Source organism: Lissotriton vulgaris, chromosome 6, assembly GCF_964263255.1.
Source record: "Lissotriton vulgaris chromosome 6, aLisVul1.2, whole genome shotgun sequence".
Lineage (NCBI taxonomy): Eukaryota > Metazoa > Chordata > Amphibia > Caudata > Salamandridae > Lissotriton > Lissotriton vulgaris.
Window position 1 is genome coordinate 1,073,980,715 of NC_141694.1, and position 19,729 is coordinate 1,074,000,443.

Sequence of the window (19,729 nt, forward strand, 5' to 3'; positions counted from 1 at the left end):
ATTACAATGTATCTAACCTTTCAGACATTTTACATAAACAGTGTAATGTACAGATGTTGTAGAAGGCCCATCATGACAAATAATTGCAACAGCTCTAAAAGTTCTTCCTGATATTGATACTTGAGCAGCTATAAAATTGTTAATTAAAGTTTCCAATTTTCTTCCATCAGCTCTACAACGTTGCAGCATTAAAATTACATACTGTCCATATCTTTGTATAAATAATGTTGATGACATTTCTGATTTACATTAGCTACACTCCATGTTTTGACTTGCTCCTCTAATTAGATTGTTAAAAGACACTGATTCACAGTCAGGTAAAGTCAAATATATGAATCTTTCACTGTCAATGTTACTGCTAAATGTAAACTAACAATTTTCACAGTCATGTTGCCATTTATAAGAAAGGCCAAAAAGGTATTCAATATCTATCCCTTCATCTTCCAATACAACAAGCATATACATTGTAAATTCCTGACAATCTTGCTGAATATTCTGCGTAATTTGAGTAGAACCAGAACATATGTCCAAAACATTTCGAATATCAGAAACACTTTATATTTTACTTTTATTACTACTACATTTCTCATAAACAGAATATAACAACAAACAGAATCTTTCTTTCCGATTTTCAACAATTTGTTGTTGCAAACTTTCAAAAAAAAAAACATTAACAACTACATTAGCATAGCAGTTGACACCAGAACTATTTTCAAACTGATAACCAACATTCTCTTCATCACTGTCCTTTTTCTTTTTGCCTCCAATCATAACTTGATCTTGTTTTTTTTCTAGCTCTACAGCTTCACTACAGATATTCTCAAATCTTCTTTTTCTACCTACCACACGCTTTTCAAATAATGGATATTGACCTAGATTGGGTGCATATTCTCTTCTTAGCCTATTATACTCTTTCACACAACTTGCATCTGCACTAATCTTTGTCTCATCGAAATCAATCAAGTACAATCCAGATAAAGTTCTCACTCGAGACAAAGCAACATATGTCATACCCTCTTTAAACACAGTACTTCCAATATCCACTAAAGCACTATCTACACTTAAACCTTGAGATTCATAAATGGTCACCGCATACGCCTGTTAACTTTACCATCCGGCTATGCCCAACGCTGCAGAGGCGAAGATTAGCCCAATCCTCTACCCGAACCCCTATGCGGTGTACTGGGTTAAAAGTACAGCACACCATTCACTGGGGTGCAGGGAGAGGATGGGAGAGAAACAAAATAGGGAAGGAAAACTGGATTTCTGGACTTCTGAAGGATTAAATGCTCATGCTGCTTGTTGGCCTCAGTTGTAGCGAAAGACCCACACTCAAAGGGATGCTTGAATTCAAATAACAAGAGCATACAATATCGAGGGTTAGTACAGGACACCACTATGGGTCAACTGTTTCTTTAATCATGTACAACACAAATCCCCCCGCCGTCTCTTAGAGCCACCCTCTTACCGGCAAGGTCTCTGGGCATTTTCTGAACTGACCGGCAAGGATAGCGAAGTGAAGCAGCAATAATGGTCGGTATAATCCAAAGGAAACGTAAGGTTCTCCAACCTCCGTATTGAACCAGGGGAAAAAGTCTAAGGACAGAAAAAAAACCTTTGTTTCTAACAGTTCCACAAAGTGTAGGGGGCTAAAACCTGAAATAGCGCGATTCGATGGCCACCGACTTTACTCGCACTACAAAAAACAAACAAAGTAACCTCCTCGACTGACACAGTCCGAAAAAACACCCAAACCTCTCACAATGAGGTAAAGAGGTAACCAAAAATACCGGAAGCGTGTCTAAATCCAATACGCAGCCGCGTATGAACCCCTTAGGTATCGAGGAGGAGTAAAGGCAGGCAGGATTGAAGAACCAATGCTTCCATACAAATGGAAGGGGTCACAAAATCGGGACCGACAGCCGCCGGTCTCGAGGAACCACTGGAAGGAACGAAGGAATCCAAAGAAGGTCCAAGGACGACAGACAAAGTCCCAGGTACCAATCTCCAGGCAAAGGTAACGGGAACAAAACCAAGCAAGGAAACAAAGGTAGGTGCAATATTTATGCCCCATGCCTCGCCTACTTTGGACCAGGTGACCGGCTGTACATGAAAAAAGAAAGAGGAGGAGACCTAATCCCTAACAACGCCAAAGAAATAGGGAACTGTTTTCTGCGAACATAAATTTATTTTACAAGCAAAAACCGAGCTGAACAACGACTAAATTGTTGTACTTCTTCAATTTCATCAAATCTGATTTTCAAAAATTCTATACCATCTCTATTTACATAATTACCAAAATCAACAATTTTACCCATTGCTCCATTTACTAAACCTTTTTCCAGATGCAAATTACGTCATAAAATGACCCTACAGTTTATACATGCATATAAATTATTTTCTAAACCAGCAGTTTTACTTATCGATTTCTCTAAAAAATCCAATTTCGTCTTCAACTTTTCAGTCAAAATAATAGTGATTCCTTCATATTCTATTTTATCAATAGCTGCCAAGTTTATAATTTCTTCATTTTCCAACTTTAACATTTCTTCACTGAATTTAGAACATTCACGCAGTGTTGGCATTAAGCAGATCATGGATTTCTTTTCTGCAATTCTCATATATATTTTCTCTGGGACAATATTTTCATTTGGAAACAAATTAGAAAGTAATCGTCTCTGTAAAGCTTCTTTGCCATGTATAGTCACTTTTCCAATTCTTATATCTTGAAGAATAGTTCCATAATCAGCATCATTTGCCTGTCGCATATTTGTAATAAGTTCCTTATACTCAAAATATGACCAAATGTTTCCATTTCCAATGCTCCCCAAAGACTTTCTGGTATCTTCATGCGCCAGTGTTTTAAACACTGGTTGTCCTTTTACAGGAGTAAGTTGTAGTAGATCTTCAAAACCTATGACGTGTTTTCTTCCAAATAATACATCATACTCTGTTTTAAGAATTTGCTGCATTCTTTTTTTTTTAAAACAGATTTTATTTGTCACAGGTCACATATATCGCATAGTTCCGTAACCCGGAGACTGCAGCACACATCAATGAATTTACAATAATGCCGTAGACTTTTATGTCAACAGCCAACCCCAACCCCCCCACCCCCAATTGCGTATATGCCATCCCAACTAAATGATAACATGACCAATAGAGCGCACTGAGTCCGTCCAGCACCCCACAAATCGCTATCATCATCCCAGTTCAAATGGGTACAATGGATGCCTCGTCTGGCGGTGGGTCCAGCTCCAGTCCCCTATAGTCCGCCCATCTTTTCCAAATTTTAAAATGCTTACAGGGGTATCCTCTAGCAATAAATATTGGCAGCTCGAGCCCCATGCAGAAGTCCATCCTAGATCGCCAGGCGGCCAACGGCGGAGAGGGAGTCGCCTTTCAAGCCCTGGCTATATCCCTCTTTGCCAGTGTGAGGCCTAGCAGCAGCAGGTTACGCTTGTATCTATTGCCCCAATACCCTCCAGCACATGCAGCAATGCCAGCCTCAGTGAGTACGAAAGCTCCCAAGCCAACACCTCCGACAAACAGGAGAATACCCCCCTCCAAAACCTGTGCAGCACAAGACAATCCCAAACTGTATGTAGAAGAGTGCCCTCATGCGTCACACATCGGAGACACTCAGGGGAGCCTATCATCCCCGTCCTCCACAGTCGCACTCTGGTGAAATACACATGATGTAGATATTTAAATTGCACTAAACGAAGGCGCGTGGAAATTGCAGCTCCACGCAGACTCTCTAGAGCCTCTGCCAAATCTTCTTCTTCGAGGTCGCCTACATCCCCCACCCATGCCATCCGGAGGCGTTGTAAATCAGTAGAGCAATGATGAACCAATGTCTGGTATATGAGTGAAATCTTCCGGTCTGGCAACTCACCCATAAACACCTTTGCCTCAAAGGGGCTAAATTCAGGAAGGGACTCTAGCCCCACTAAATGGGGTGACAATGCGTGTATGAACTGTAAATACTGAAACAATTGGGACCACGGCATTCTATATTCATTGCGGAGCTCCTGAAAGGATTTAAGTGTCAGATCAGTCATCACATCACCCAGGGACGAGATCCCTATGGAGTCCCAGCCCTGAAAACCTCGCAGCACCCCCAGCTGAGGCAGCTGCCCATTACTCCACAAAGGCGTCTCTCGAGTCAAAACATTTCACCACCCCATCCTGTGCAAAGTCCTCTGCCAGACATGGAATACCACCTGCGTGGCCGAGGCGCCGAGTAGAGCAGCGTGTGTAGTGACCTAGAGCCCATCAAATGTCACTCCACCACATACGCCGGATCCCCCCTATCCCCATACCACCATTCATTAAGCACCAACAGGTGTGCCGCCTGATAGTAGGAGAGGACATCTGACGTTGCAACCCCCCCAATGTATGTAGACAGGAAGCATGTGCGTAAAGCTACACGGACTGCCCCCCTCCCACAGAAACCCACCCAAGGCCGAGTTTACCTGCTGGAACCAACGTGGCGAAATCAAATAGGGATGATTCTGAAGTTGATATAGTAGATGAGGGAGCGCCGATCTACCATAGATTGTGAGGGGCATATGAGACCACACCTTGAGATCCTCTCGCGTGCGGTCCCACACCAAGGTTAAGTTCCGTTCCCTAGAGACAGTCGGTGAAGCCGAGAGATACACTCCTAGGTATTTCATTCATCCACGTGCGGGCTGCAGATCTGAGGCCCAATCCCCTGCCCTGTACTGATCGTCCAGAACCCATAGCGTAGATTTGCCGGGTTCATATAGAGTCCCGAGGTCTCGCCAAAGATCTGTAAAATTCGCAAAAGGCGCGGTCCCGACCTATCAATAGACGTCGTCGGCATATAGCGCTATTTTATCAACAACACCAGGGGCCCATCTGAAGCCCTTAAGCTGAGCATCAATACGTACCCACGCCGCCAGCGGTTCCATAGCAAGCGCAAACAGATAGGGGGAGAAGGGGCACCCCTGACGCGTGCCCCATTGGATCTTAAAGGAACGAGCTATCGCCCCCCCCACCCGCAACGACGCTGTAAGATCCGTATAGAGCAGCAGCAGGTATGCTAAGAAGTGTAGGCCCAGGTTAAGACGGCACAATAAAGCAAACAAATACACCCAACTCAGGGAATCAAACGCCCTATACATATCTGCCAAAAGTAAAGCCGCTGGCCCTCCGAGCTGCCTCCAGGCCGAGATTGCAACATGAGCTCATCTGATATTATGACAGGTAGCCTTCTGAGGCATGAATCCAGACTGGTCTGGATGCACCAAGTCTGTGATATATGGCCTGCGCCTCTTGGCCAAAGCCTTAGCCAACACCTTGGCCTTAATATTCAAGAGGGAGATAGGGCGATTTGACTCATGCCGCTCTGGAGGCCTCCCCGGTTTAAGAAAGACCACCACTTCCGCATGCCTCCAATCCAGAGGGAGCAAACCACTCTCCTGCGCCACCTTGATTACCGGTCTAAAGTATGGGCCGGTCTAAAGTACGCTAAAAGCGTTTAAAGAAGTCACTCGGGAAGCCGCTGGGACCCAACGCCTTCCCCGTGCGTAGCTCCGCCAAGGCTGCAGTCAATTCGTGGTCAGACAGGGGTTGATCCAACCTCTCCTGGACCTCGCCCGAAACCGCCCGAGGGGATAGATCGTCTATGAACTTTTGGATGGTCTCCTCTGGGAGATACTCCTCTGGTGCATACAGACCCTCATAATATGCTGCGAAGCTCGCAGCAATAGCCGAGGTCTCAACAACAGTTGCCTCCTCCAGATCGAGGAACCGAGGCAGCGGCTGGGCATGTAGGGAACTCTGACACAGGCGATGGAGCATCTTGCTGGATTTATCCCCCCATTGATATACTCGACTGCGTGTAGCCAGCCCGGCCTGACGTGCCTCGTCCATCAGAATTGCAGAGTATTGCTGTTGGGAGAGTCCATGGACCCCGTATTAGCTACAAAATAGTCCGCTATGGCCTTGGTCAGGTGTTCCCTGTACTCCTCCCCTTGGAGGCGCTACCCCGACATACGCCACTGAAGCGTCTGCCGCCCCTGGCCTAACTGGAGCGTGAGCGCTACTGGTGAGTGATCGGACAGGGCCATAGGTAATAAATTAGCCAACAATACCCTATATGCAAGTCCCCTGGAACAAAGATATAGCCCAACCTAGAGAAGGACTCATGCACTGTGGAAAAATAAGTGTACTCCCTACAAGGTCCATGCATATGGCGCCACACATCCACCCAATCAAGCCCTATCACCATGGATTGAAGTTTGGTAGGAGAGCCTCCCTCCAAGGGAATCCCCCCACTTCTCCATCTATCAAGCCCGGGCTCCATCACATCATTCCAATCCCCACCCACAATGGGCAGGGTATCTGGCATGGTCCCCCATAGCGACAATAGCCGTTCCACCAAAGTCCACTGTAGTGGCGGCGGAGCATATACACTGCTAATCATCAAGAGGTCGCCCTCAATCCTGCCCTATATAACAACATATCTACCTTGGGTATCGGTCGATATCTTCTTGTGTGTGTAGGAAACCCTACGATGAATCAAAATTGCAGCACCCCGTGAGCCCCTTGTGAACCCGGAGACTTGATTAAACCCAAACCGTTGTAGACAAAAAGCCTTCGTGCCCAGTAGGTGTGTTTCCTGAAGCAACAGTATATCAGCCCCAGCTCTCTTAGCAAATCGCAGAATGGCCCCTCTTTTCACTTTATCCAGCACCCCGGTCACATTCCAACTTACTGCGCTCAGGGAACCCGGGACTACCCGCCCTCCACCCCCAGTGTCAGACATGATAAAAAGTACCCGTTCCTCCCACCAGTGCCCAGCGTACCTGAATTTTGATGAACAGACAGCACAAATACGCAATCAGCAAACCCCCCAACTCCCAACCTCCCCGGAGCCCCCCTACCACCCCTTATACCCCCACCCCATACCTCCCAACCATGGAAGTACCTATCACGGTCGGAGCAAGGTCTAGTCCCCAACGGGGGACAAACACCACCCCCTCAAAAGGATCCCCAAAGAAACACCCACAACTGTTGGGGGAAAAGACCACACCCCTTCCCGTCCACGACTACGTGAGCGAGAACCAGCCTAAATCACACAGGCCTAACTGAACGCCTAGACAATAGTGTCCCAAAGTCATTCCTCCAACTGCTGCTTCTCCGGCGATGCGCCCTTCTGACGGAGAACAGAGCCGGATCTGGATCGACGCCTGGAGCGGGACCTCCTGTTACCAACGCTCTGGCCTCGGGACCCCCCACGGGCCGCATCGCTGGAAGAGGATTCAGAGTCAATGCCCGGTGGTGTATGTGGACATATCCGCACAGTTTCATCAGTCCATTTGAAAACTTCTTCCGGGGAATCAAAGAACATTGTGCGGGACCGATAGATGACCCTCAGCCTGGCGGGTTACAGAAGCGCATATTGGAGCTTAAGGTCTCAGAGGCGCGCTTTTGCTGCCCGAAAAGACTGTTGCTGCTGTTGCACCAAGCAAGTGTAGTCCGGAAAGATAAGTATAGAGGCATTGTCGTGGGTGAGGGAGGACTTAGCTCTTCAACCCGCAGGGCCAGACCCTTTTGCACCGTTTCCATAGTCGCAACTTTCTTCTTCAGAGCCGAGACGTCGTCCTCCACCTTCGATACACGGGTCTCTGTTTCAGTAATGCTCTCTACGGCATTCCGCTGGTCTTGTTGCAGCAGGGTAACATCGGACCCCACATCCCCGATCTTGGCGTCCAGCATGTCCCGGGATTGAGTGATGGCCGCCAGGAGCGCCGCATTATCAGGCAATTGACTCTGCGAGCCCGCAGTCCCGGCAGCGGCCCCCACACCAGTATACTTGTCTAGGGTGCCCTGTTTGGCACCGCCACCTCCTCCCTTATCGCGGGTAATCTTGAAGGGTCGTGTCCCGACTAATGCAGAGATTACCCAATCCTAAGGGCAATCGTGTACCGCAGCACAGGTAATAAACTGAACGCCTCCTAGTACAGCAGGGTTCTCCTCGTGGATCTCAAGCAGGCTGTAGCTATCACCAGGATTTCAGGCCACCGGTAGGGCAACTCTACCTCACTGCCGGAAGGCACCGCGCTGCCCTCCTGCTCCATGACCCGCACTGACCACTTACTCGTACCTGCGGCCCCTCTCAACACAGCCGTGGGGTCACCACCATCCAGGGGACACCACCAGGGCCAGATCACACACACAGCCGCAGTATGATGCCATAGCCGCCACTCCCACTACCGCCGCAGACCGACAGGACCGCCAGGCACACCAGATCCAGTGGAAGGGAGGGAGGGGGGGAGCGACACTCCTACCACCGAGGCCCCCCCAGCCCGCAACCCCACAATAGCGTGAAACGGACTCACCGCTGCGAGCCCGGACCGGACAAGAGGGCCACCGTATCACCCAGGGCACCCAGACCAGGCGAGATGTCCCCGCAAGCGGTCCCCACTAAGGTCTTCTCTGGGGGTTTCCAGGCGGCGTCACTCCATGCCCCTCCACGCCGCCAGCAGTGAGAAGGAAGGGACCCACTCCGGTCCAATGCGGGGTGTGGCACAGCCGCCGGCGCGTCTCCTCTGATCCCCAGGTCCACGCAAGCCGATCCATCCGGCAGGCCACCTCACCAAGTGTCTCCCGGTGGTGCCGCTCAACTCCCCCAATGGTAATCTCGTAGGGGAAGGGCAGCCACCTCAATATGCAGCTGTCGGGACTCACCGCTGCCGGCCCGGGATAAAGAAAATGGCCGCCGCCTTCCTCAAGCCCGCCCGGCCCAGGACAAGGTTTTTCCTCTGCCAGCAGCTCTGGACCCGCCGTCCCAGGGTCTCTACGGCGGCGCCAGGCAGATCAGCTCACAGTCCGATGCACAGCAGCGAAGCGTCCGCCCCCGATTGAAGTGGAGGAAGTGCCGCGCCGCACCGCCACACTAGCTCCTCCGCGTCGTCCTCAGGAACTAGGCCTCCGGCCAGGCACTCCACGCAAGGCCCCGGCGCAGTCCTCGCCGTCGTTCACAGGCCGCCCCTTCACCTCGGGCTGCGCCGACACAGTCCGCGGGCCCCCGGCGCTATCGGAGGATCGCAAATCGATACTCAAGCACCTCCTATAGCCAGTCGGCAGTTTCTGGCGCTCAGGGCAGGATAATTGATCAGGATATATGTAGGCTGGCCAGAGCGAGCCTAAGGCACGACCGCCATCATTGCCAGCCAAGCCACGCCAATTTGCTGCATTCTTAAATGCACAAAGGCAAGCATTAAGTTTGATACCATGCTTACCTCATCAATAATGAGAAGTTTCATTTTCCTCAACTTGAAACTTCACAACAAGCTTCTCCATATAGCTTGTGGTGTTCTAATTTGTTTTCATGCTCTACTGGTAGTATTAATAAACAATGTATAGTAATTCCTTTAATATTGTGGGCTGCTAATACAGTTGGAGCAGTGACAACACAAGACAAATGCGACTCAGTTGTTTTCTGTAGAAAAGTTGTGATTACTTTAATTAAAAATGTTTTGCCTGTTACAGCTTGTCCACTCACGTACATTCGGATAGGTTCAAATGATGAGCAAGAGCACTCTTTCTTCTCATGAAGTAATCCATGGTCAATCTGTTCTCTCACTTGCTCATATATTTGTTTCTGCTCAACATTTAGTTGTTCTTCCAAGTTTCCTAAGTTTGTTACATCTCCTTGAGCTTGATACATTGCTATTTCCACCTCTTCCATAGCAGTTGCTGCTTCATTTTGAACAATTGGTTCTCCTAGTGGGTCCTGACTCAACGGAGCAGAAGTTTGACTGTCTTGAGAATTGTCTCTAGCAATCTCAGCTGCAATTGTAGCTTCTTGCTCAATTTCGTCATTCAACATTTTAACATAATTAGCAAAAACAGGACATTCTAAAGTATCTTTGCTTGCGTTGAACGAATCTTCATAGCTCTCAAAATCTCCAAGTAATTCCAATTCTGAACGCCGCCACGGCTTGAAAAGTTGCAAAATAGCTAAATAGTAAAATTCCCTTTTGTCAGGAGTTTCGCAACTCAGTTTACGGTGATTAATCAAATGTCCTTTTCTTTGTTTCACCAAACATCCTTCAGAACCAACCACGGCATATATACCATTATTGATGTTTTCTGTAATATTCCGTTTAAAAATATAGTTTTGAAGCACTTCGTAGAGACACATGTTCTCAAGATGATTACTTCTATTTGGATAATATGTATCCAACATATTTGTTTTCACAATATCTGTACTTTCTGGCTCTTTTTCAGCTAAATATTCAATTTCTTGTACAGATTTAAGTACTCGATTTCGTGTTTCAGCAAGACCGAGACACACACAAATGATTCTTCTAGATTTGGAGTAAAGACTTGCAGATGATAAGCGATCTGGACATTCATACGCTCCAATAATGATAACATCTTCAAACTGTAACTGTATAATTTATTACTTAGACTCTTCTCATGGGAAATCTCTTCCCACATCTTCAATTCTGTCTTTTCTGATTTTGTTATGTAGGATGTTACATATCGAGCAACAGCAATGGACTTGTCTGCAACATATTGAATATCCATGTTAGCATTCCACATGGACAAAATGACTGAGCTGTAGTCATTTATGTATTTTGACTCTACATTTCTTTTTAAGTTGTAGGTATTTTTGGGAGACTTTCTTGTGATAGTATGTTGCAAAGATGACATAAAACTGTTCACTCTTCCTTTCGATATTACAGGACGTGGAAATCCAAAACGACATTTGGTGTAGAACTTGTCCTTAGGTTTGTACTTTCGACGACAGTATTTCCCACAACTATGGCTTTGGAATCGTAAAACTTGTTCTCTTAAGTCTTTATCTTGTGTACTTTTGGGTATATCACATGTAGCATATTCTTCAATAAAAGACAGCACAGTATCATCTGAGTCTGTTCCAAATTTGAGAGCATCTTTAGCATATGTATGTGAGGAGCACCACTCGCTTGATACTCCTTTCTCCAAAAGAAATCCAGAACCTCTCCAAGAGGAGGATTTTTTTTATTGGTGATAAAAGACATCATAGCTTTGAATCTATGATTGAAATACCTGCATACATTAACTGGATCCAAAGAGCACAATTCTCCAGGTGTCTTGTATTCAATATTTAGTATATTTGGATTTGCCTCTTGAAGAAATTGAAGTAAATTATCCCAAGCATATTCAGCACAGCTTAGAGTTTAGGAACCATGTAGGAGTTCCTAAGTTCCTTAGCATACATTTCACTTCTCCATGACGACGGTACCAGTACTCATTAGTAAGCATGGGCGAATTTTGCGAATCTGGCGTTCGCGAATTTTGCGAATTTGCGAACTCGCAATCCGCAAAATCCACGAATTCTCGCGAATTTGCGGATTTTTTTTTTTTGTGTTCGCAAGGATTTCTGCCAGTTCGCAAGGATTTCTGCCAGTTCGCGAGGGTTTTGTACCAGTTCGCAATTGCGAACTTACATGTCGGCTCGCAACGGTCACGATTATGTTGTTTCTACGTCTGGTTCATCATCACAGGTTCCCAGAACCCTCTGTTTCACCCCTGCCACCCTCTGTTTTACCCATGCCATCCTCTGGTGCATCAATGCCACCCTCTGGTTCATCATCACTGTAGATTATGGGGGGAAAAGCAAGCACACCTGCCTGCTTCAACTGACATGAATTAATTTGGGGTTGATTTATTAATGTGTCACTGTTTTAAAATTCCAGTCTGGCACCTGCTTCCTTATCTGTAATTTGCTTTCTGTTGCAGTGCATTTTTTTTTCCAGGACCTTTGTGGCCTACTTGTAGCTATTCTATGAGCCTGCTGTGAGGGTCAGAGCAGGGTCATATAATTGTTGCAACTAGCAACTGAACTCTGGAGGGGCCCTTGTCAGGAAGCACTACAGGGAATGGTTACTAATGATGAGTTTGAACTTTTGAACCTGCTGAATGCTTTTTTTGTGTTCGCAAGGATTTCTGCCAGTTCGCAAGGATTTCTGCCAGTTCGCGAGGGTTTTGTACCAGTTCGCAATTGCGAACTTACATGTCGGCTCGCAACGGTCACGATTATGTTGTTTCTACGTCTGGTTCATCATCACAGGTTCCCAGAACCCTCTGTTTCACCCCTGCCACCCTCTGTTTTACCCATACCATCCTCTGGTGCATCAATGCCACCCTCTGGTTCATCATCACTGTAGATTATGGGGGGGAAAAGCAAGCACACCTGCCTGCTTCAACTGACATGAATTAATTTGGGGTTGATTTATTAATGTGTCACTGTTTTAAAATTCCAGTCTGGCACCTGCTTCCTTATCTGTAATTTGCTTTCTGTTGCAGTGCAATTTTTTTTTCCAGGACCTTTGTGGCCTACTTGTAGCTATTCTATGAGCCTGCTGTGAGGGTCAGAGCAGGGTCATATAATTGTTGCAACTAGCAACTGAACTCTGGAGGGGCCCTTGTCAGGAAGCACTACAGGGAATGGTTACTAATGATGAGTTTGAACTTTTGAACCTGCTGAATGCTTTTTTTGTGTTCGCAAGGATTTCTGCCAGTTCGCAAGGATTTCTGCCAGTTCGCGAGGGTTTTGTACCAGTTCGCAATTGCGAACTTACATGTCGGCTCGCAACGGTCACGATTATGTTGTTTCTACGTCTGGTTCATCATCACAGGTTCCCAGAACCCTCTGTTTCACCCCTGCCACCCTCTGTTTTACCCATGCCATCCTCTGGTGCATCAATGCCACCCTCTGGTTCATCATCACTGTAGATTATGGGGGGGAAAAGCAAGCACACCTGCCTGCTTCAACTGACATGAATTAATTTGGGGTTGATTTATTAATGTGTCACTGTTTTAAAATTCCAGTCTGGCACCTGCTTCCTTATCTGTAATTTGCTTTCTGTTGCAGTGCAATTTTTTTTCCAGGACCTTTGTGGCCTACTTGTAGCTATTCTATGAGCCTGCTGTGAGGGTCAGAGCAGGGTCATATAATTGTTGCAATTAGCAACTGAACTCTGGAGGGGCCCTTGTCAGGAAGCACTACAGGGAATGGTTACTAATGATGAGTTTGAACTTTTGAACCTGCTGAATGCTTTTTTTGTGTTTGCAAGGATTTCTGCCAGTTCGCAAGGATTTTGTGTAAGTTCGCAATTGCGAACTTACACCGCACGCAGCAAAAAATCCGCTTCCTGCGAATTTGCGGATTTTGCGGGAAATTCGCGGATCTCGCGGATTGCGAATTTACCGAAAATCCGCAAAATCCGCGAGCGTAACGGATTTTCCGCCCATGCTTACTCATTAGTACCACGCTGACATGCCATGAGATTAATCAGCTGAGATTCCAAAACATTATCTTTCTGCAGTACTTTATCCATAAATTCCTTTGCCGAAACATTTTGCAGATGTACACCTGTTTTCAATATATGGTTTACTGCATAAGAAAGTTCAGACAAATCACTCTCAAACAAAAGATGAAACAAATATGGAATACATTGTCGAAATCTTGGATCTGCTGCATATAATCTTGATGTCCGGTATTCAGATGCAGGAATCTGCACAGGTCAGTCATCATATCGTCCTCCTTTTCCTGTTGGAAACAACTGAGGGAAACAATGAGCTTCCCATACACTAATGGGACTTCCTTTTGCTTCTTTCATTTGGAATAACTCTATGGTATTCCCCATCACTTCTTTACAATGAAGTGGATGAACACTGTAATGTTCGTAGATTTCTTCAGTTCTGAACACATCCACTTTTTCAATTTGTCCAGATGGTGAGTCACTATCTTCTTCTACAGTTATTTATTGTTCTCTTACATACACATTTTTATAATATTGATTATTTTTTACCAGATACAACGTTGCATTTTTCACTTTCCTAACATCCACTAATTCTTGCCAGATTTTCTTACTCTTAGTAGGAACGCCATTAACAAGAATAACCAAAGGTTCATCTTCTACATTGTCTACACCAATTATTTCAATATTTTTCTTTAAATCAAAAGGCAAATATACAACTCTTCCCTTTAATCCTCTCTGTAAATCTGAAGGAGGCAATTTTCCTGTCTTAGGCTCCATACGAACAATAGCCTGAAATGGATGCACACATTGAATAAGAATAGACTCATAGGTATTTAAATCCATCAGTTCAGAAGGAATATTTACCAACTCAAGATTGTTTGCACAGCTCTAGCAGGCATTTTGTTCTCATCTAATTTGTTATAACAATATTTACAAATACGCTGATCAGAACCCAAATAAAAAGAATTCTCTACCAACAAATAAGTTGCAAAATCCTTCCACTCATTATTATTTTCCTTTTCACTTTTTAAATACAGATCAACAGTCCTGGTCTGATTTTTATAATGAATTCGTCAACAACAGATACAAGAATAATTTGGCCTTTCACCTGAAACGACCTTAAATTTTGTAATTTCTTGCTCAAAATTTTCTACAGTACAACATTGTACATTCTCTTCCACATTTTCTTCTATTAATATCTCAGTTTCTGCACTGTCTTCCTGAGGACCAAAGTAACTAACCTGAATTTCATCACAAACATTCAGATCCACGCAAAAGATACAGATCCACGCAAAAGAGCACTGTTCAACTTTTTTAACATTAGTGCTGGACTTTTTTCATAATACAATCTTCTGACTAATTTCCTCATTTGAGTATGATGCACTGCTAACATCCTCAAATGGTGAAAAACACTTCGACATACCTTGCAAACCAGTATTATCTCTCACTCTGCAAGGGTCTAGTCCTTGCAACATGTCAATCTTTTGTTTAACACTTTTCTTAGTATAGTTACGTAAGAAATTGCATAAAAAATCAATTGATTCTTGCCGTACACTACAAATACTACTACAATTCCAAGTGTACACTGGAGCTTTAGGACATCTCCCTAAAACTTCATCAGCTAACACCTCTTCTGCATTTCTAGGAACAATTTTCTCTTTCTCAATAGGACAACCATTTCTAACCTCATAAGCACGACCACTAGTGTCAACTGCATGCAACAAATCAATAATCTGAAGATAACTCTCTTCATTAAAAACAGGCTCAGAACTTGAACTATGTTTCCATTCACCCCAAAAAAACTCTGAAAAATTACTTCTGTTAATTACTCTTCTCCACTTACTTTTGGCCTTCATTAAATGGATCGGATCATCTAGTGATCAAATTCTATTCATTACTAAAACATATAAAAAAATCAATTTGAAAGCCTTCTCAACTAGATTTTCTATAGTTTTCTTCTTGTTATAAAATGCTGCTTTTTTTTACATTTCTGAACTTCCTTAATTAAATTCGACACAACTCTATTATAAAACATTTTTTTCCTAATTTCCTGAAATAGGTTTTTCCTCCTTTTACTATGCACTGTTTTTTCAGAAGTTGATTTTCCATGATTGTTCTCTTTATTCTTCTTTTTCTTTTTCGTTGCAGATACACTAATACTATTTTTCACTTTGTGCACACTACTCTTAGTGTTTATTATTTTCCTCAGAAAAGTCTTCGTTCTCTTACCAGGACCTTTTTTCTTTTTGTTAACACATTGTTCTTCTTGTAAATCTTGTGGATGACTTCTCTTTCAATAAACACATTTCTTTCATTGTTTCCTCTTTTGAGCTTTTGTAGGCATGATGAATTTTTTTCAATGTTGATAAATAGAATCTATTATAAAAAATATATATAACATTACAAAAATAAATATAAGAAATATACTATTATATTACTTATAAGAAGAGAAGGAGGATTATGAGGACAAAGGTGGGGCTATGAAAATAGAAGGACTTACAACAAAAGAAGAAGTAGTATGAGACAAGGGAAAATATGGGGAGAAAGGGGAGTATAAGCAGACACTGCAATATAAAGAGATAAAGGGAGTATGAACAGACTGGAAAGTATGAAGAGGTAAGGGAGAGTATGACAAGAAAGGTGGAAGTATGAGGAGAGAAGGAAGACTATAAGAAGAAAGAAAGAGAGTGTGAGGAGAGAGGGGGCAGTATAAGAAGAGAGAGAAGTACTTTAAAGAGAAAAGAAGGAATATGTGGAAAGAGGCGTAAGTATAAGAACAAAAAAGGAATACAAGGAAAGGAGGCTGTGTATAAGAAGAGAGAGGAGAGTACCAGAACAGAACATGGAGAATGTGAGGAAAAGTAGAGCATAAGGAGAAAAGGGGTGTACAAGAACAGAGAATACAGTATGAGAAGAAAAGAAGGAGTATAAACAGATGGGGGATTATGAAGAGTGAAAAGTGTATGAAGAAAGAGGCAGGAGTATGACAAGAGAAACAGATATAAAGAGAGAGGTCAGTTTGAAAACACGGGGAGTATGAGGAAAGTGCTGCAGAGTGTATGCAGGGAGTCAAGGAGGAGTAAGACAATAGAGCAAGCACTATGAACAGAAAGAAGAAGTGTAAACAGAGAGAACAGAAAATGAAAATATAAAAGGAATATAAAGAGAAACAGGAAAATATGAACACAGAGAGAAGGAGTATAGGACAAAAGGGAATATAAGAAAAAGGCAGTAGTATGAGGAGACATGGAGAAATAAGAGAAGAGAATATGAAAACAGGTGGGGTATAAGGACAGAGGGAAGAATGAGGAGAGGAATGTGACAATAAGAAAAGAGGGCAATATCAGTTGAGAGTGGGGAGTATAATAAAAGAGACAAAAAGTGTGAGCAGAGGGGGGGGGAGTATGAGAAGAAAAAGAAAAGTATGAGAAAAGAATAGGGAGTATGTGCAAAGAAGAGCGAGAATACAATGAAAGAGAGAATATAAGAAGAGAAGAGTATATATGAAGGGGGGCATGGCTTAGCACCCGGGGGATACGGCGGTGCTGGCATGAGCGCTCCATCGCGGCTGGGGCACTTTAGCAGACCGCGTTTGTTTGCATTCTCACAGGCGGAGGATTTCATCGTCAGAAGGTCTCCAGAATGTGATGTGACCTCTTGTGGGAGCTTCTGTGGTCGCTTGCAATCCTTTTTGAGCAACGCTCTCCTGGACGCGGCTTCATGGCGGCCGCCATTTTGCATCGCTCCTCAGTGTGACGCTCCTCACGGAAGAAACATCGTTGGATTCAACGGATCTTCGCAATGCCTGATGCCTTCTTCTACCCTCATGGTGGGCCATTATATCATTGATAAATGACTTTCTTGTTTCACACAGCTTCTCACTCGCTTTCTAATGCTCCCTTATCTCCTTCATACGAGTGGCCATTTTGTGACTTCATCATGCTTTGAGCCATTCGTCCATATTGTGCCTGCACAGCTTCACCTAGTTACGTCTCATCTAGTGATGATTCTTCTTCATTGTGGCTCTGCCTCCTTTGCTTCTTCTAGGCACCAAAGACTGATTATGGCTCTGCTGAATAGGTTATTTGGCTGCTCTCCTTCATGGCACTTAAGTTTTACAGCATAAGGTGTTAATACGGTCTCTAGGCGTTGCCCATTAGAAGCTCACACTTCGTTGTTGCTTCTTTCCTCCTCAGGTCTCAGTAGCCCTTGCTTCTGCTATTGACTTTGCCATTTTTTTTTCTTCTCTACTCTGTATGTGCAACCTGAAACCAATCCTTCATTGTTGACTACTCATCCTGGAAGCTAAGGGGTCTTTTTTGTATATCTCTTGGTTGTGTTCCTGATAGAGATTGTTTACCCTATGGGCAGACTTCCAACAAGTTGCGCCAACAAGACCTCTAAGTGCACTTTCATCAAAAATTCAAAGTTTTTTTCAGCATTGGCCCAGTTGGAAACTTCACAAGAACCTCCTGTTCATATGTCGAAGTCGATCATGGAGCCCCCTACTCAGCTCAACGGGAAGGCTACTGTTAAACGACTAAAAAAGGACCCCCCCTCACCATCTGCATCCGCTTCATCTGCATCTATTGAGTTGTTATTGGAGGAAATAAGAGCACTTCGCCCTTTTATGGAAGAAACTAATGCTAAATTGCAGGTTCTGACTGACAACTGGACACAAATGGAGGCAAGAGTCACGTCGGTGGAACGCAATGTTTCTTCTCTTCAGGAGTCCTCTGCTAAGGTTTCACATATGCACTCTCAGATTTCTTCTCTCCAAAAGCAGATTGAGGACCTTGAGAACAGAAATCGACGCAATAATCTGCGCATCTACGGCCTGGTGGAGGGCTGTGAGGGGAGTGACCCCATTGCTTTCTTTAAAACCTTTCTCCCTAAGCTCCTGCATCTTCCAGAGGATACTGTGCTCAACATACAAAGAGCCCACAGGCTTAGTCGAGTTCCCTTGTCTACTTCTACCTCGATGTGACCCAGCGGTGTGATCATGTATTTCTTACAGTATACTGACCTTTTAAAGGTCCTTTCAGCAGCTAGAGCTTCTCCATGACTTACATGGTCTGGATCACCCTTATTCTTCGCGCAGGACTACGCTAAAGCCACGGCCAGTGTCGTAAAGCTTTTCTGGATATGAGACCTGATCTTCGATCCATTGGTGCCAGATATGGGCTTTTTCACCCCTGTCTTTTTAGGGTTACATATAACAATAAGACAACAACTTACGAAGATCCTGTGCGACTCCAGAGCTTTCTGAATTCCTGTCGAGGAGCTAACATGGATACTTCTGGTCCCTCTTCTTCATTCCCTCCTTGATTCTTCTGACTAATGATGTTTCTCTCATTTTGGATTCTCGTGTTATACACATGAGTTTACCATCAGCACCATAGGTTCACATGCATTGTGTAACAGTTCTTCTTTTTTTTTCATGTTGATCCTGTTGTTCATAATCTTTATTGTTTACTCTTCCTTCAGCTTGCTGCTTTTGTTGATATGACCTCCTCGAGGTTTTTGTTTCTTCTCTTGTCTTTTCTCCTAACGCTCTCCTCTTGTTTCCACAGATCATGGGGCCTATTACTATTGCGTTTTTTCCGCATCCTCCGGGCTGGCGGAAGCCACCGCCGGCCCGGAGGATGTGGAAAAACCGCAGCGGACTCACCAAAGACCCACCGCCACATTAGGATGGCTGGTGGGTCCTGGTTTCCGTCCGCAGCTTTTCCGCCGTGGTTGGCTTACAACCGCGGCGGAAAAGCCCTAATATGGTGGCGGTGTCTCTCAGACACCGCCAGTCATATTAGGATGCCCCAAAAGAAATGCTTTTCCACGGCGGGTTTTCCGCCTTGGAAAAGCATACAGATCTTCACTGCGGGGGCCTGTTGCGGGCCCCCTAGTTGAAGGGGGGGTGGGGGTGCACATGGGGGGTACCTATGGTACCCCCCAGCATTTGTATGCAGAAAGCGGCGGGCACTGCGCGGTGCCTGCCTCTTTCTGCATACAAATGCAATGTCTGCATTTTTAACATTGCCTGCGGGTGCAGCTTGAAGCCGCACCCGCCGCAATGTTAAAAATAGAGGATAGGACCGCCAGGGTGGCGGTCACATCCTAATCGCACAGGAGGGAACGCCACAGCCCATGCGGACGTTCCCTCCTCCTCAGTGATCGCGGACGGACGCAAGTCCGTCCGCGATCATAATCGGCCCCCATATACCATTTTCCGTGTTTCCTCAGCTGGGCGGCTCGCTGGCCCTGACCGTCTTGTCTCTTCTAGTTGGTTCTACCCCCCTCCTCATACGTTTGGTTTCTTTTCCTGGTTGTGATCCCTCACCCCCCCTACCTGTTAGTACGTTTCCTTCCCTTATTGAAATGTTAGCTTTTGTTTCTGTCCTTACCTCCTCTTCTCTGCTATCCTTTCTAATTGCTCT